This window comes from Pelodiscus sinensis, chromosome 3 (genome assembly GCF_049634645.1).
Source record: "Pelodiscus sinensis isolate JC-2024 chromosome 3, ASM4963464v1, whole genome shotgun sequence".
Lineage (NCBI taxonomy): Eukaryota > Metazoa > Chordata > Testudines > Trionychidae > Pelodiscus > Pelodiscus sinensis.
The window spans coordinates 77,834,465-77,853,976 of record NC_134713.1 but is presented as its reverse complement, the minus strand read 5'-3'; the positions used below and the strand labels follow the sequence as shown (position 1 = coordinate 77,853,976).

At 41.1% G+C, this 19,512-nt stretch overlaps 1 protein-coding gene and 1 long non-coding RNA gene across 2 annotated transcripts in view; one reads left to right on the top strand and one right to left on the bottom strand.

The window, feature by feature from the left end:
• LOC102458918 (uncharacterized) overlaps positions 1-19,512 on the top strand; it is an 81,814-nt gene that overhangs the window by 58,224 nt on the left and 4,078 nt on the right. The gene's annotated exons all lie outside the window — the stretch shown is intronic.
• Positions 2,546-8,818, bottom strand: LOC142827517 (uncharacterized). The gene is made up of 3 exons (XR_012902204.1): positions 8,543-8,818; positions 4,577-4,730; positions 2,546-2,673 (listed from the first exon to the last, which is right to left on the bottom strand). It is a non-coding gene; the product is annotated as an uncharacterized LOC142827517 (long non-coding RNA).

Below are 19,512 nucleotides of genomic sequence, written 5' to 3'. Positions count from 1 at the left end.
TCCTAGGAACAGTATCACTGTGCACTTAGGTGTTCACTCAGCGGCAGATTTATCTGCTTTCCATCAGAATGGCTTGAATCTCAGCCCATTCCCTGAATCAAAACTTTGTGGCAGACTCTGGAAAAGCTTAACACTCCCAGTGACCATTCACCACATTTCTATCATTGTGTAAATGTTATTGGAAGTCCAACCCGAGGACCCAGCCCTCTTCTTAACTATCAGACTTTGTTATATAAGGAGGCCAGGCTTCTGCACTGAGCTGCTCTTGTTAAAGGCGCAATAAGTGTCTCACCCTCTAGTCCTCTGAGGCATAGATGGTGAAAGTGAAGAGGCCCTACGTTGTCCCCTTGTTTTCAATGGTGACAAGTAAAGCAGCTGGCGGGGTCCAGAAACCCTTCCAATGGGCTCTGTCACTGGGGCTCTCTTCATTCTCAGCTGCCCAGGGAAGGATGCAGGTGGGAGTCTGGCCAGGGTAGGGGCAAGGTGCTGTTGAGGGTCTGGCCAGGGGGTAGGGTGCTGGTGGGGAGTTGGGCAGGAGGCAAGTACTTGTGGGACCCATGCACTGCTCCTCTCCACCCCAAAACAGCCAGTGCACTTCCTAAGAAGTCAGATCTGGACCACAGCCAGGGACTTCCTTCCCCATGCTGCCTGCATGGGTGTGGGGAGGGGATGTCCCTGTGGCTGCACATCAGCTCCAACTTCTCAGGAAGTGCATGTGCTGCTCCTCCCCTCCTCAAAACAGCTGGCACACTCCCTGAAAAGTTGGAGCTGGCGCGCAGCTGGGGACATCTCCTTCTCCCACCCCCTGGCACAGGACGGAAGGCAGGCTAGCAGGCAACATGGGGAAGAAAGTCCCCGGCTGTGTGCCAGATCCAGTTTTCAGGAAGCACACCAGAAATTTTGGGGAGGGGAGGAGCAGTGTGAACGCTTTCTGAGACGCCGGATCTGGTGTGCAGCTGAGGACTTCTCCCCCCCCCCATGCCCGGCAGGAAGTCAGCGCTACCTCCATTTTCCCAGGAGGTAGTGCCAGCATGGACTCCTTCTTGGGGCTAGAGGGAGCGAGAGGGAGGGCTAGAACACCTTGCAATCGACTGGTCGTGCCCCCAAAATTGACCAGTCGATCACGATCAACAGGTTGGTGACCACGGGTCTATATAATCCCTGATAGATGTCTATCCAACCTGCTCTTAAAAACTCCAATGATGGAGATCCCACAACCTTCCTAGGCAATTTGTTCCAGTACTTAGCCACCCTGATAGTTAGGAAGTTTTTCGTAATGATCAACCTAAACCTCCCATGCTGCAATTCAAGCACATTGCTTCTTGTCCTATCGTCAGACATTAAAAAGAATAATTGTTCTCCCTCCTGCATGTAATACCCTTTTAGATATTTGAAAGCAGTTATGTCCTATTTCAGTTTTCTGTTTTCCAGACTAAACAAACCCAATTCTTTCAGTCTTCTCTCACAGGTCATGTTGCTCTTCTCTGGACCTTCTCCAATTTTTCCAAATCTTTCCTGAAATGTGGTGCCCAGAATTGGACACAATACTCCAACTGAGGACTAATTAGTGCAGAATAGAGTGGAAGAATGACTACTCGTGTCTTGCTCACAACACTCTTGTTAATGCAGCCCAGAATGATGTTTGCTTTTTTGCAACAGCATCACACTGTTTATTCATATTTAGCTTGTGGTCCACTATGACCCCTAGATCCCTTTTTGCAATACTGCTTCCTAGACAGTCGCTTCCCATTCTGTAAGTGTGAAACTGATTGTTCCTCCCTAAGTGGAGTACTTTGTATTTGTCTGTATCAAACTTCATCCTATTTACGTCAGACCATTTCTCCAGTTTGTCCAGATCATTTTGAATTATGACCCTATCCTCCAAAACACTTGCAACCTCTCCCAACTTGCTATCATCCACAGACTTTATAAGTGTACTCTCTATGCCATTATCTAAATCACTGATGAAACTATTGAACAGAACCGGTCCCAAAACTGATGCTTGAGGAACCACACTTGTTGGGGCTTCCAGCATGACTGCGAACCATTGATAACGACTTAGTGCAGTTGTCCAGCCAGTTATGCACCCTCCTTATAGTAGCACCATCTATATTGTATTTCCCTAGTTCAGTGTTTCCCAATTGGTGCTCTGTGGAGCCCCAGGGTTCCATGAAGCGAAAGTAAAAGTTCTGCGAGAACTTGGCATTCCCCTGCCCCCTCTTACAGAGACTTTTTGTGGTGGGACTCAGTGGGTTGTTTTTTTGCTTGACAAATTGCGGTGGGACTCAGTGGGTCTTTTTTTTTTTTTTTGCTTGACAAATTTTACCCTGGCAACCCTAGGGGTTCCTTGAAATTCTTTCAAGCTGAAAAGGGTTCCGTGGTCAAATAAAATTGGGAAACACTGCCCTAGTTTATTGATAAGAAGTTCATTTGTGACTATATCAAATGTTTTACGCAAGTTTAGGTATACCACATCTACCACTATGTCTACATTACCACTTAAATCAGCAGAGATACCTGTTTTTTCTTAGCGAAAGCAGTTTGCCATTCAGCATGATCTTCTGCAATACCACCATAGCTACTCTGCAGTATATCCTCAATTAGCAACTGCATCCCAATCAGCTCCCCATGAGCAACTCTTCGGTCCTCATCACTCAGTCTGCATAGGCACAACTAGAGGAGGAGACACATTTGGTGATTCTTTTAGGTTACCCAGACAGATCTCAGTGACTAACTATGGGAATGAGTTACTGTTAGTACAATTACTTTAAAAGTCATGCATCCCTTTGTATGAGCAAATGGATTCTGCTAGAAGCCTCTGGCACTGCGGACCTAAAAGTAATGGAAGAACTCTGCTACCCAAGCCACTATGGTAATTTCAGAAGAACCAAAAAAATGAAACTGCCTAGTTCAATTTCATTGTCCAAAAAGAACAATTTAAAAAAAAAATAAACAAGTGAATGGTAAAATCAATTGATTTTTTTAAAATGACAAAAATTTGTTACTATCCCAGGGAAAGACTTGTTTTAATGCAGGGTGTCATCTTTGTATTGTCACTGTGCCTTCAGAAACAGGCACAGTAACTTTTGGATGTACAACTAGTAGCAGTAATCATACCTGCATGTTATAATTTATGGTATTTAGATTGCTAATAGTGACGGGAAATAGTCCTCCATCTATCAGAAATGTCCTCCAAGGAAACAGCACCAATGTCTAAAACAAATTCAGATAACATTCATAAGCACAATAATAATGTTCAGGCAATAATGAAGGTCTCATCTAACCCGAGCCAAGGAAGGAAATTCACAGGGCATTTTTTGCCAAAGTGCCAGACTCATGTGAACTGTACCAACCAGATGGCTCTCAGATGTTCTCACTGAGTTGTTACTGCTGTGCCTTTCGCTTGCCATGATTTCAAAGGTTTAGGGCAAATTTTGCCCTAAACAAACTATTATTCTTCATGGAGGGACAATCTCATTCTTCATTTGTTCTATAAATGTCTTAGCATGACCAGCATTTAGAGCAAGCTATGGCCTGCAGAAGTTCATAGTTCTATAAGGACTTAAAGATTGTAACATCAAAGGTAGTAAAGTAGTCATGTAGGGTGATACAGCGGGTGTATAGCTAGGAGTAGTGGGATGAAAATGAGGAAAGGAGAGTTTAGACAGTATCTGGAAACATTAACTAACCCTCTCATGGATAGGCCTAATCCAAAGAAGTCAATGGAAAAATTAACTTCAATAAGCTTTTTATCAAGCCCTGTGACTATGTTTTCTTTAATGAATCTGATGACTAATAACAGAAAATTAGTGGAATTACAATTAGGGTAGATAAAATGACCCAACATATAGGCTGTGTCTAGACTGCATCCCTTTTCCGTAAAAGGGATGCAAATTAGACCTATCGCAATTGCAAATGAAGCGGGGATTTAAATCCCCCCCGCTTCATTAGCATAAAAATGGCTGCCGCTTTTTTCCGGCTCGGAGCTTTGCCGGAAAAAAGCGCCAGTCTAGACGCGGATCTTTCGGAAAATAAAGCCTTTTCCGAAAGATCCCTTATCCCTCATTTTAAGAGTCCACTCAAATGAGGGATAAGGGATCTTTCGGAAAAGGCTTTATTTTCCAAGAGATCTGCGTCTAGACTGGCGCTTTTTTCCAGCAAAGCTCCGAGCCGGAAAAAAGCAGCAGCCATTTTTATGCTAATGAAGCGTGGGAGATTTAAATCCCCGCTTCATTTGCAATTGCGATAGGTCTAATTTGCATCCCTTTTACGGAAAAGGGATGCAGTCTAGACACAGCTATAGTGTAGAGAACAATCCTACTTTGGTGGCAAGGGATTTGATAACTTATAATAAAAGTTCTCATCTATCTTTAATTTTTATGATTGCTTGCTCATTAGTGGACTTTTTCTGAGCACACCAGTGACAAAATGAAACTATGATCACAGAAATTAAAAATCTGCTCAGTTGTATGGATTATCACAGCAAAAACTGAAGACCTTCTCCCCTCAGCACCCACGTACAAAGAGGAAACAAATCAAATCGTTCATTCTTTGAAAGCACTTTTTAGTCACTCACCATGGGGCTGCATGGGTCCAGTGGCTGTGGGAGCCGTAGCTGTGAGGCAAACACACTCCTCCCTGCAGAGTTACTCAGGGGAGGCAGCCCATGGTGCATACTGTCTGTAACTCTCTGATAAGCCAAACTATTTCCAGAGGACAAATATGCTTCTCTGAAGAGACATCAAAATCACTTTTTAAGTATTAACTTTATAAAATCTTTTTTTTGAAATATAGTCTGTAACTAGCTTGTACTTTCAGATTAATATGCTGAACTGAACATCACAGCCCTGGGCAGTGACCTGCAACTAACTGCAGTTTCGTACTTAATGAAAAGTTAAGGGCTTGTCTACATGGTGGTTTAGTCGACATCAGGGGAGTGTTAGTTTCAGTTCGCACTTGCAGTCACACATAGACTGGCCTATATACCCTTTGCTGATTTACAAAAAAAGTGCCCTCGTACATATCAAGGTAGTTCCTACTTACTAGGGAATGACAACAGGGTCTGCATGGGCTAATTCATGCATGGCATGCAAGTCCAGCCTGTAGCAAGTCCATAAGCAAGTTGCTATGTCTCAGCTGAACACCAGTGGTGAAGGTAACTGCCAGGACTTACTGGTACACTGAGATCTTTGGCAAGATGAGAGGGCGACTCTGGGCCCCTGGAAGAGGTGGAGCCCCATGGCAGCCAGGAACCCCTAGGCTGTCGTGGCAATGGCAGCCAGGAGCCTCGGAACTCCAGCGGCAATTTGAAGGTCCCAGCTGCTGCTGCAGTAGTGGCAGTGGGGAACCAGCCCCATGCCCTTTCTATCTCCTCGGCCTTTTGCTCCCCCGTCGGACGCTACTAGAAGGGCTACAAATGGAGCAGGCAGCTGCCATGTCAGCACTTTAACATTGGCCACATACAGACCAGTATCAGTGGCCAGTTTTTACCAGTACACCGTACTAGCTCATACCAGCCCACTTTTACCTCTGCTGAACACAGTGACGGGTCACTTGCAATTGCCTAAGAAACTACTGCTCAAAAATGTATCTTTTATAAACATCTAGAAGCTGGTGGATTAACATAAATTAAAATACAACCTAATGGTAGGGACATTTATTGGAAAGTAGCTGTTCTTAGGGTAGAAGGGTAATCTTGTAGCTAAACACCATGACTACGAATCAGAAGTAGAGCTGGGCAAATAATTGATTTGTTGGTTTGCTGGCAATTCCAGAAAATTGAAAAGCAGTTTCATTTAGAGGCTGGACCAAAAATTATTTTGGGGGGCCAAACTGAAAAAAAAAAAGGTAAACATTTAGATAGGGAAACAGTGACCCAATAGCTTGGTCATTAGAGTACTTTCCTAGGATGCAGGAGATTTAAACTCAACTCCTTGATTCAATAACAATTATTTATATAAAGTAGAACAGCTTCAACAAGAGAGATGGAGAATACCCCACACCAGAATAGCCCAGAGTCCAGTGGCTAGGATACTCCTGTATTGTGAAAGATCCACATTCAAATTCCTTCTCCATATCAGACAAAGGACAGGGGAGATTGAACTGGGTCTCCCACACCTTGGGTGAGTGCCCTAACCACTAGGCTAAAAGTTATGAGGAGGATACCATCAACACTTGTCTCATTTTGCAAATCCCATCTGAAAAGTGAAACGTTTCTATAATGACTAAGAACATACATGTGGAGAGATCCCATATCCATTGCATGTTCTGCCATAAAGACACAGAGACACAATGCTCCTTTGTTATACACTCTATATGAATGAAACTTCCAAAAACTAAACTGGAACTTGGCCTAAATATACAATAGCTCTGTAAATTCATTCGAATCTCTTTGCTGTAGCCTTTTCTCATCCCCACTTTTTTGCACACCTTTTAACTAAAATCCTGAAGCCAAATGATTTCCTGCAAGGTGATGATAAACTAGGCAAATATAACTTAGATAGGGCCACGATAAGGTGGGTGCATAATTGGCTGGATAACCGTAGTCAGAGAGTTGTTGTTAATGGTGCTAAATCCTGCTGGAAAGGGATAACAAGTGGAGTTCCGCAAGGGTCTGTTTTGGGACCCGTACTGTTCAATATCTTCATCAATGATGTAGATATTGGGATAGAGAGTACGCTTACTAAGTTTGCAGATGATACCAAACTGGGTGGGGTTGCAACTTCTTTGGAGGATAGGGACATAATTCAAAATGACCTTAGCAAGTTAGAGAAATGGTCAGAGGTAAACAGGATGAAGTTTAATAAAGAGAAATGCAAAGTGCTCCACTTAGGAAGGAACAATCAGTTCCATACATACAAGATGGGAAGCGACTGTCTAGGAAGGAGCATGGCGGAAAGGGATCTAGGGGTCATAGTGGACCACAAGTTGAATACGAGTCAACAGTGTGATGCTGTTGCAAAAAAAGCAAATATGATTCTAGGTTGTATCAACAGGTGTGTTGTAAGCAAAACTCGTGAAGTCATTCTGCCGCTCTACTCTGCACTAGTTAGGCCTCAGCTGGAGTACTGTGTCCAGTTCTGGGCGCCACATTTCAAGAAAGATGTGGAGAAATTGGAAAGGGTACAGAGAAGAGCGACAAGAATGATTAAAGGTCTAGAGAACATGACCTATGAAGCCAGGCTTCATGAACTGGGCTTGTTTAGTTTGGAAAAAAGAAGATTAAGGGGGGACATGATAGCGGTTTTCAAATATCTAAAAGGGTGTCACAAGGAGGAAGGAGAAAAATTGTTCCTCTTGGTTTCTGAGGACAGGACAAGGAGTAATGGGCTTAAAGTGCAGCAAGGGAGGTTTAGATTGGACATTAGGAAAAAATTCCTAACTGTCAGGGTGGTCAAATATTGGAATAAATTGCCAAGGGAGGTGGTGGAATCTCCCTCTCTGGAGATATTTAAGAACAGGTTAGATAGACATCTGTCAGGGATGGTGTAGACGGAACTTGGTCCTGCCGTGAGGGTGGGGGGCTGGACTCGATGACCTCTCGAGGTCCCTTCCAGTTCTATGATTCTATGATTCTATGAGCGCCCTCAACTCCTGTTCTTTCAGGAAGTGCTCGTCACCATTTAATTTTAATCGATTTGGAATAGGGGTCCTGTCTTTTTGCACATTTATTGTGCACATATGGCTCTGCATAAGTAATAAACAGAGTACTTTTAGCAATAAAGGGGTTGTCAGACAAGTTTTAAGGACATCTCAGAGCACTCACAACTGGGATATATCAAAGGACTCATAAGAAACAAATATGCATTTTAGTGTCATTATGATTTCACTTACATTATGACCCCAGAGTGGAGAAAATGAACTTTAATCACACTCCCAATAAAGAAGCAAAAAAGTTACAGTGTACAGCACAGTGTACAGTGTACAGTGTTTTAATTTCCCATCAACATACTAATCTTTATCAAATGTTTTCCTAACCAATTGCCCATAATACCTTAGTCAGTAAATGATAAAGCTAACTGGCCTGTTTTCTACGTCTGGTTCCCTGTGGATCTGCAAAAAAATCCTGCTTGGCTGTCTACAAGTCAAATGCTGCAGTTACATCATCTGCCCATAACAATGTAAGGATACTGCAGAACAAATGAAAGGAGAAGGAGGAGCAAGAGTTGCTCTCTCTTACACCTCTGTGCTTGGTGGCAGTGCCACATAACCTATCAACACTGTAAATCACAATTATATATGTTTTTTAAAAGTGAAGAATTTTTTCTTTTGACCATCTAATGCACATGACACAGGAATATCACCAATAAGCCTCACATTCACAAGTAAGCTGTATTCAGATATGCTACACTGAAATCGCAAATATTGCAGATTAGGAATCTGTCAATTGATGGATGAACTATGTCCAGCTGTTTTAAATGTATCTTTTCTACTTGTGTTAAGATAGTTCCTTCCTCTTCAACTGAATTAAAGCCCCATGACAGAACTTTATAAAAGAGCCTGGCAGAGATGATTTGTTGGAATTAGCACTTTTAACTCTCACCGTAATAAATGTCTCACTGCTGCATCAAACTGTAGAAACATAACTTCTCTTTGAATGATTAGCAGTTGGGCTACTTTGTTAGGATCCAAGGGGTTCTGAAGGCTGTCAATCATTTTTTGTAGCTCTTGAAGTTCAGTTTCTGTAGTTTCCAAGACAACAATAAATCCATCAAATTAGGCAACAGGAAATGCATGCTAATATGTATGGGGAAAATCATCTATTTTAACCCAAGTCTCTTTTTTTGTCACCATGAGAACTGTCCTTCTGGAACAAAAATGTTTTTCTCATCTTCGCACATTATTGTCCGCAAAAACAGGCTGTAGGGAAGAAGTTATGGCAACTGAAGGATTATGGGGACATAGTCTGGGCAGGAAGAGAGACAGAAAGGCATAAGGAATAAAAAGTATTCCTCTTAAAAGAGTAAGATGTTTTAAGATGTACTAAGCCTCTTAAAAGAATGGCTCTATTAGCATTCTCATGTATATCAGAAATTGTTATCACCAATGAGAAAAAAAGGTTGATTTAGTCCTTCTCCTACTGAGGTCAATTGTAATTTTGCCAATGACAGATTCTGGGAATAGGATCTGGCTCTGTGCTTTTAGATTATTCACCCTGGTCATCCCAACTCAGAATTCATTTATGGCCCTGCTCCAAAAGCATTGTTCTACATAGAAGCTGGGCCATCAGCAGCTATACAAAGTGTCATGAGCAGCAACAGGCAGTTGGAGTCTGCCATGTCCGTGTCCTCCCTCTCTTCTTCCTCCTGCTTCTAAAGCTCTGTCAGGTGCTTTTGGTGGACCAGAAAATGCCACTGATACATCCACTTGCATTTTATGGAAGCTCTGCCTGTTTTCTGACCCAAGACTGAAAGTGCCATGGCACTTTATGCAACTGCTTTACTAAAAGACAAAATCCTGCTTTTTTAATCCGTTGGTCAAAGACAAAATTATTATGAGCTAACCAAGCAAGCTGTAGCAACATTCTCTGGCAAGCAGGAGGCCAGATGCAATGTTTTTTCCTACCTTGCTTGGTAGGTATTGAGTGCTGCAGGAGGCGACAGCCCTTATCCTTTGATATGGTGCATTGCAGTATTCTGGCAGTCTATCATCAGTGAAAGTAAGGGAGTGCAAAAAATAAGAATTGGACTTTCTAATAACTTCACACTCTAGTTCAACATGTGCCATCTTTCAAAGATATCTTTGTCTTTCCTCTCTTGGAATTTTTCACATATTTGTAATTGTTATCAAATAAATCTGCATGAAATATCCTGTTTACAAACAGAATAAATCATTCAGATTAATCAGACCAAAATCATGCAAACATAATCCACATCAAATTGTCATAGTATCATGGAGGGTGGGCCCTTTATATGATAAAAATCAAAACATAATTCTTTAAACTAGCACTGTGAATGTTTTTGTTCTAAAGCTGGACACAAGACTCTAAAATGCCCATCTCCTGCAATGATGCATTACTTCACAAGAACAAAGTCTCTCACCGAGGAGCTGAAGAATTTAAGCTGTGGTAAAAAGGAAGCACTATTTTTACACTGGCCATGTATGTGTTCTGAGATGTTTTTCCACTGTAGAATGGGGTTTTGGGATATGTGTAAAACATTTTCAATAACTGTTGAACAATCCACACTGTTCCTCTTTCCATAACTGGTGATGCTCAAGCAAGGATAAGAATGGAGATAAAGCATTATGGTGCTACTTCTCAGTTAGAGGAAAGTTTCTGGGCTGGTGAGAGATCAAGCCTCTGTGTTAGAAACAAGAGGAGGTTTTAGGCCAAAGAACAAAGTAAAGCCAATAAGTCACTACGGTATTCACTCAACATAGCTGCTTCCTGCATGCATGTGAAGTGATGTCTTCTGACTGTAAAGCCAGACTGATATTCTACTACTTTTTACTTGCATTAAAACTGCAGAGCTCACAGGAAGAGAGCTGGATCATAGTCTGCCACATGCATCATCATTAGAATTATTAACTGTCAGTAGCAGAATATCTAAGCTAGAGTCCCCTGATTTGCACCAGTATAAGCCAGACGAAATTTCATGGATGTCAGACACAAACCACTCTGACATCAGTTTGAAAGGAAAATCTCCTGGTGGTAGTGCTGAGTAATCCAGAAAGATTTTAGTTTGCCTTTTGGATTCTAGTCTGACTTCACAGCACTGGCAGCTGGGAAAGTTACCTTCTCACTTGTAAACTGAGCAGATTGGATCAAAAGTTACTTGGGCACATTTTTGCACAGATGATGCCATATTTACAGAAAGACTTTTCAGTGAAGAATCTCATTTTACAAGATCTATGGCATGGTTGCAAGGCTGGTTCTTAAGGTGTTAGGATACATACCAAGGTAGAGTGAAGGGTAAGGAGATGATTTCTTGGACAACAAAGAAGGGTCTCAGTTCAAGCCTGTAGATTGGAACGTAAAGAAGCTTGGGACTATCTGCCTGAGGCTTCTCCTCTTATCTTTTCCCCAGGAAGAACTGCAATCCTCGTGCCATTCCATAATACCATGTGACATCACCAAAACAAAAAAAACCCAACCCCCAACCAAACAGGCTTTATTATCCTGAATTTTAGAGGTGCTAGCTGTAAAAGGCCTTGTGCTTGTGTCAGGATAATTATGCACACTGCCTTTGTGGATTTTTCTTCATGAATAAGGCCATGTAGCCATTTCATCTTACTCTGTTTAATATAGAATTCTATTGTATTATATTGTGCAGCACAGCCTGTCCAACTTTCTTGTTTCTGACCAACACCTATTTATCATATAGCAGCCAAATCCTCCTGAATTAACCAGTGCACTTTCCTGTAATCTCTGGCTTTGGGGATATTATTGTGCTAATATTTGCTCTTGACTGGGATTGAAAGACTGACACACCACACACCTCCGGACATTATCAGGAGTTTGTGTTAATTAAAGGGCATCTGCTGTTCACTGGCTCTGAGGCCATATAAGTTCAACCCCATCAGCAGAAACATCATTTCACATTGTGGGAGACACATGACAGGAAAACAATTTGGCCATCCCAAAAGATTTTAAAACGTAATTATTGCTTATTCTGAAATTAGATTTATATAACCTGTATGGTAGGAGGAGGAGGAACATCTAAGTAATCAAAAGTACAGGATTGGTAGACAGATGTGCTTTTTCTGGCTCTGCCACAGAGTTGTTTTGTCTCTTGGGCAGGATACTTAATTCCCTTGATACTTCGGTTTTTTCATCTGTAAAATGGGAATAATGCTACTAACCTACTTTACGGAAGTGTTAGTAAGGTCACATTCATTCATGTTTATAAGAGACTTTGAGATCACAAAATGTTGTAGTGGAAAGTACAGAAGGCATTTGATATTAGGACAATTTAACGGCTTTAAATTTTGATATGTAAAAATATGGGGTGGGCAAAAAAGGTATTTTCTGGCACTAATACTACATATTTAGGGTAAAAGGCAACATTTTAGTCAGCAAGTGTCTCCTTTTTTGGTTGAAAGATTTTCTGAGCCTGCTCTGACCACTGATGGTGATTTATTTGTTTCTTACCAATCCTTTCGTTCCCTCCCCAGTCTGCAGTCAGAGGCTCTGGATTTAGGGAATCAAAACAGTTTTGGGAGTTTCCTAATTGAGCAAAGCTGAAGAGGTAGGAAACTATGTCATGAAGTGATGCCACAATCTGCAGACTCTGCCTAAGTGCTCTGTAAGCAGCCTGCAGATAAAACAAACATTGGGAGAATGATAGACAGAAAATGTAAAGAAAATACATAACAAGAACATATATTTATGTATCTTCATTATTGATTATTGGTACCTTGAGGCCAATGGGGCCAATGCTAGACAAACATAGAAGAGAAGACTGCCTCTTCCTTGAAGAGCTTACAATTTACAATGTTAGATTATACTACTTAATTTTTAGGGCACCAAGAGTCTTCAATGAGTGTCTTTTTGTACTGTTTCTATTTAAATAGCTTTTGCCCCCATGAAAAAGATAACTAGATCAAGAGCAAATAAGAAATTTGTCAGAAGCACAGAATTTGTATTTTCCCTCCTCACATTTCAAACCCCCACTTTCCTCTTAGCCCCACTGCTTCAGCCAACAGAGAAAGGCAACAAAAATGATTAGGGTTTGGAATGGGTCCTATATGAAGAGAGATTAAAAAGACTGGGACTTTTCAGCTTAGAAAAGAGGAGACGAGGGTATAGCACAGTCAATCTGTGGAACTCCTTGCCAGAGGATGTTGTGAAGACCAGGACTTTAACAGAGTTCAAAAAAGAACTAGATAAATTCATGGAGATTAGGTCCATCAAAGGCTTTTAGCCCGGATGGGTAGGAATGGTGTTCCTAGCTTCTGCTTGTCAGTGCCTGAGAATGGAGCACAGGAGAGGGATCTGTTCTGTGATTATCTGTTCTTTTCACTCTCTCTGGGGCATCTGGCATTGGCCACTCTTGGAAGACAGGATATTGGGCTAGATGGACCTTGGGTCTTACCCAATATGGCCGTTCTTATGTACTTAGCTGCCTCTCCTCACTCCAAGTGCCCTCCTTCCTCCTACATGGTCTCCCCTCAGTCCCACAGGGGAGAGGTAAGTTTTCAATAGTATGTTCAAAAGTCATGCATGCTGTTCCCTGCTATTTCCCTATGCATTTGGAGTCATGGAAGGAGACAGGGGATGGGGGAGGGAGATCTTTGCACACCAGGGGAAAGTTTGGGGGCATGCAGGTTTGTCAATAGGCAGAGAGGATACAACAGGCTGGTTTCAGTAAAGATCCAAACTAACCTGCATTACTTTTCAATCTTTTTATCCTTTGCTTCTGTGTCTCAGACACAGGTTACCACCTTTTTTTTTCAGAAAAAAAGATTACTTTTTTCAGAAAAACTCCGAAAACACATCTGAAGAAGTGGGCTCTGCCCACGAAAGCTCATACCACCATCTACATGTTTTGTTAGTCTATTTGTTGTTTTTTAAGTTTTTCACCTTTTTTATTAATGCCTGTTACCAGACACACCGCTTTACATGCTAAGTGAAGTGGATATTCTAAACAACACACTGCAGTTTGTGTATCTCCCAGTGCTAGTAATCTCTAAAGACAAACAACATTTCAGGGTGTATGAGAAATGTGGTCTGTCCTCCAGATTCATCTATATGTGTTGATTAAGAAAACAAATTCTCTCTTAAGATTTGTAAATACCAACCTTTTCTGGCAGCATTTTAAACATAATCAGCACCTCAAAAGGGTGAGGAATGAACCACAAATTGAGGAAGACTTGCCCATCTGGAGACAACAAACAACGTGGTCGTGGCTGAAATGACCTGAGTTATATGGAGAAATGATAAGATTCCTGTCACTTTGGAAAGTTACAACCAAATAAAAGTCTCTGAAATAGTTTTTAAAACCTAAGTATTACAATGTATCATTTAAAACCTGGGCAAAAAGAAACCCTCTTGTTAACTCAGGCAAAAATGTCATTTGATTTTGAGATTTATCTCCCAAAATTTGGAACAGCTAGAAGTAAACAAATTTCAGAGATCAAATGACTGCTAAAGGCTAGATTCAAAAGCCCATTAAATCTTTCCTTTGATTTCAGTGTCTTTCAATAAGGCCTTATAGTGTGCCAATCTAGAAGACCAGAATGCTCAGCAAAAAGCTTCTTTGAACCAAATACACAACTGTTACTTATACCAAATGGCCTCGCTAAATTAGAATGATGCTGTTTATTCAAAAATAATAAGCCAGGGGCCAATGAAAGAGCAACACAAGACAAAAGGGACAAAAAATAATTATGAGAGCTGGATGCCCATTCATGCAAGGTGCTAAATGGCACCTATATTCATTGACTTTCATGAACTGAAGATATCTGACCCCTCACAAGAGGTACTTTGTAAGATTAGCCCCTTGATTCTTAGGCAAAAGTGGCAAACTTATTCAGCCTTGGCATAAGATGGCATTGTCTTGCCTCGTGGCTGTTTCTGTCTGTCTTGGAAACAACACAGACAGGCTCAAAGGAGTCACACCCAGCCTGGTTTGTAAGGAGTTGGCCCAACGTGGTGATGAAATGTTATAACCTGGAAGAACCATCAGAGAGCCTCAAGGTTCTATGATCCACCTTCCCTTGGTAAACAAGAAAGGTAAAACTTGGATAATGTAACTTCCTTCTTCCAGAGTAATAGGTAGTGCTACAACAGTGAATAAGAATTAAAAGCCTATAAAGCCTATTTTCTAAAATTCCTATCCAACTTTCAGTAGGCAGCCCCACCTTCATCTCACATGTTTAACTCCAAAGTTAGAGCATGCATAAATAATTGTTTTGTTTTTCCACATAAACAAAATAGTCATTTCTTGTCTCAATACACATGTAAATGAATTACAATATTGAACTAATTTAGTCTCAGATGAGAGGTTTTAAACTCAGTGAGGGGTTTACATTTGATTTACATCAAAGTGAGTTTATACTTATTAATTATTATTGTGATTAAAGAGAGAGGTCAAACAAAAAGAACAAGTAGCATCTGTGTGGGGGTGGAGTAATGAACGGCTAATTTCAGTGTGCTGTAAATGAGAGAATTACCTTTGGGTAGGATTTGTTTAACCAGGTGTTCATTTCCTACTTTGCATAAGGAACGATAAGAACAAACTGTACATGAGGAAACTGCACTTTATCAGGTGACATTGCTATTTACTTGCTTTATCTGTTTCTCCCATTTTACACCATTTTCTGGAAGCATATCAGCAGGGAGAGACTAAGTACAACAGCTGCAGTTCATCCCAAAGCAATGCTCTCCGTAGTGAGCATGCTCTCGTAAAATGGATGTCTGTAAATTTAGTCTCTCCATCGAAGGGGTCAGTTTCCCCCTCTGCAACGCACACATAGCTCCATGTAATTTTAAATTGTGTTTTCTCCATGGTTGTGTTAAGGAAACAATGCCCTGCCCCAAGAGGTCAGGGTCATTTAGCTCTGCAGTAGTGTGGTATGTTAATTTTCAGAAAGAAAAAAAAGACATTCACACAGCATCCAAATGAAGCCATTTGCCCTGAAGATACCTGAAATTATTCAGAACTGAATCCTTATCAGTCATCCTAGCCCCTCCCCTGCCCACATGCACACAAACACAACAGAAGGAGCCAAAGCACAGTTTAAGCTTAGATTAAAAATACTAGGTAAAACAGACTTTCTATAATATAAACAAATATCAATGTTTCCCCTTCCCCCTTCTTTCTTTGCCTTCGTACAGTAGTTGTCATAAAATTATTTTTAAAGAGACAAGTTGGATGAGGTAATATCTTTTATTGGACTAATTTCTGTTGGAGAGAGAGAAGCTTTTCAGGCACACAGAGCTCGCATTCAGGTCTGGGAAAAATTATTCAGCGCTTAATGTTTGACTATCTTAGATAAATTAACAGAATTATCTAAGCATTTGTGCATTTCCTGTATTTTAACAGGGAATACTGCTAATACTCAGGTTAACATAATCCAGTTACTAAAGGCAAAACTGTAAAGACTGAGGGTAATCACTTAATTATCCTTTTTTTTATGCCACCAGCTCCAGGGACTCTCTAAAGTTAATAGGAGTCTCCACTGATTTTAATGTGGTTTAGGATCAGGCCATTTGACATCTTTCCTTCAGGTATTTTTTCCCAATTTTTATCACTTTGGACTAATTGTTCTATAGTTTTTCATTTTTCTCTCTGAAACCCTCTTGACTCTTAGGGAATTCTGTGCCAAAAAAATAAAAATCCTGCACACAATATTTTAAAATTCTGCAAAATTCTGCAAATTTTATCAAAATGGCACTATGTATACATGCCAATTATTTTGGTAATTTATTTCAAATATTTGTCAGCAACTATGTCTGTAACAGTATGGACAATAACAAAAAATTCTCATAGGAACAGTGTGTTAACGAAACCCCTCTAACAATCCAGTTTCTGTTTCTCTGCCCTCTTCTCTCCTAGACACTCCTCTTTCCAACTCAGACATCCATACCCCCTCCTTCCCAATGCCCAGTTGCATGGACTCCTGACCCAGACATCCACACCCTCTCTCTCCAAGAGCCTCATTGCAGGGATCTCCTGGTTCAGACATCCGCAGTCCCTCTTCTTTCTCCTAGAGCCTAGCCGAGGGGCACTGCCAGCCCTGACACTCACACTCCCTCTCCTCCATAATTTAACTGTACCCCCTCCATGCCTGCACTGACATCCCCATTCCTGCCCCCACCCAAGCAGAGATCCAGAGGGAAAAACAGCCTGATGTTTGGTCCCAGGTTTGTATGGAGTTTCTTGTATGCCACTGCCTTCTTTCATGGCATGGCAGGAACTGCAGCTGCTAGGAACCTTCTAACTGCATCCCACTGCCCCTAGCAGTACCTTCTATTTGCAAATGGGGGAGCCGGGCTCTGGTGTGTCCAGTGGCCCCTACTGGCATTCAGCAGCTCTTCAACACCAATTCTTCAGGGAAAAGGAAATTCTACATGGAAGAGGAGGTTATTTACCTGTAACTGAAGGTTCTTTGAGATATGTGGTCCCTATTTGTATTCCGTGTGCTGGAGCAGCAAGTCTTTCAGCAGCAACGTCTGTTGGGTTGCTTTACATCACAACATGTTCCATGCAAGGTTGTAAGAGGCACTTTCAGTCTCTCTATTACTGCAGCAGAGAGTATCCGCATCAAAGGGCAAGGCAGTCAGGTATTGGAATGCAAAGAGTGACCACACATCTCAAATAACCTCCAGTGACAAGTAATTAATTTCTCCTTCTTCTTATGATGGTCCCCATACATACTGTATTTTCCGGCGTATAAGGCGACTGGGTGTATAAGACGACCCCCTAATTTTCTAGTTAAAAGATAGGTTTTCATCTTATACTTGCCGTATAAGACATATTTTGAACAGTCAATTTACCCATGGAAAATGAATGTAAAAAATGGTCATGGATTAACATTAACTACATGCAGCAAGAGAGAAAAAGAAATGGCTTTAAAAGGAAGCCTACATTGTGATAGGTAAACAGAAAAACATGGGCTGGCTCACATCAGTGGAAACACTATCAGAAGAAAGAGAATTAGGAGGTAATTTCCCATGCCCCCGACCTTGTATATAAAATACCCACTATTTCTCATCTACAGAAAGCAGTGAACAGCAAGGAGGTTAGCAGAAAGAGAAAATAAGGGTCTTTTCCTACTAGTTTTTATCCTATGGACCAACACAGGAATGTACTTACAAAATTCAGAGCCATCCATAAGAGCACCATCCACTGCCCAAAACCATTGCCATGCCCCATTGATTTTCCCAAGGCACTTGTGTGCTACGGTGTGACAGCAAAGCCATCTGGAGACCAAAACTTTAGATGACTTTTAAATTTTGTATTTTAGGTGACAAAAAACATCCAGTGCTGAATTTTAATCCTGCAATTTAATGTAGTTTAATCTGATTTAGATATCATTTAGAAGCCCTGTGGATACCAGCAATGTATCAGACATTTGCTTGCGGCTGCTTTGGACCATGGCAAGAGGAAAATGCAAATTCTTGACTAGAGTGAACAAGAGTACAGAAGAACCTCCTATAAGAGATTTTCAATCTACCCTCTTCATCTTTATGCTGATACATGAAATATAGACATGTCTACTTCTTGGTCTTGAATAATTGCTTTATGACCTGCCTAAGCCTCCTGTTGTTGCTGCTGCCTTGCTGGTTCAATTAATTGTTCAGGTTTGTATTTAGACAGCTAATATTTACTGACTGTTCATGAGTAAAAACTAGCCCAGAAACAGACGCAGTAGTAATTGAATGATTTATTTCTGAAAGGAGACATGTGTAAACTATATGCATAGTCACTGACTTTCTAAAGAAAAAAGCCAGAACAATTTTAGACAGTAAAATAATTCTAAGTTTTTGGAAGACCAGGCCATACTAACAGGGGGAATAAGCAAGTCTGGGAGTCATGGCAACAGCAACTTGTATTACATTGCAGGCAAATGATTGGGAAATGACTTCAAGATTAGAGCTGTTCAGAGAAAGAATTGGTTTTTTTTCGAAGGACACTGACATTTCAAAATGTGGTTTCATTCTGATTAGGACTGAAATCCCAACATTGTGAACATCTCTAGGAAAAGGATGGAGCCCCCGTTTCAGGCCAATCCAGCTGATGGGCTGCAATGGAGCTACAAGCTCTGATAGAAATCTCCCTGGATTCCATTAGAACTATGGCATCTCTGCAAAAGGTTCAGATTTTGCAGACTCAGCTATTTCTGAGAAAACAATGTTTTATCAGAACTCTTTGAACCAGCTCTGTTCAGGATACCAATTCCAGTGAGCTAACAGTGCTCAGGTATGTGATGGGGAATAATGGGTTTAAATCAGATGTGCAAAAGAGTGTAAGTTACATATGGGTAAACAAGTCTACTTTGTTGTAACTTACATGCTTCAGGGGATAAGACATCAACAAAGCTTCTCTTCCCTTTAATGTGGGGGAAAGGAAATATGAGTGTGTTGGAAAACCTGCTCCTGGCTCTGGCTGACATTCAGAAGCACTGACATGTACTAGCCACAGAGATGTGCAAACTACTGAAGCACAAAGCACCCTGTTAGCCCATGGCACCCCAACAGAACTCAAAGTGCAAGGACTGAAAATGGTGACAATGAACTATGTTTTTCCTTTTCTTTTTAACAGTGAAATAAAATGAGTTATAAGAGTGTCCTAGGAAAAGGGATGAGCATCAGGTGCCTCCCAGTAGGAAGGCATCAGAAAGCCTGTTGCACCATGGAATATATCTGCAAGAAATAAGAATCTTAATCATCCGTAACACAGATAATGCATCAGAAAAACCAAACTGGAGGAAAGAAAGGCAATGCTGAAGTACTCTGTATTTTCTGCCTTCTTCCCATTCCTTCGTTAAACAAAAATAAAGATTGGATATTCCTAAAGATTTCAGAAGCCTTTGAGAGGGAAATAAGGTTCTGTCATGTTTGTGGCT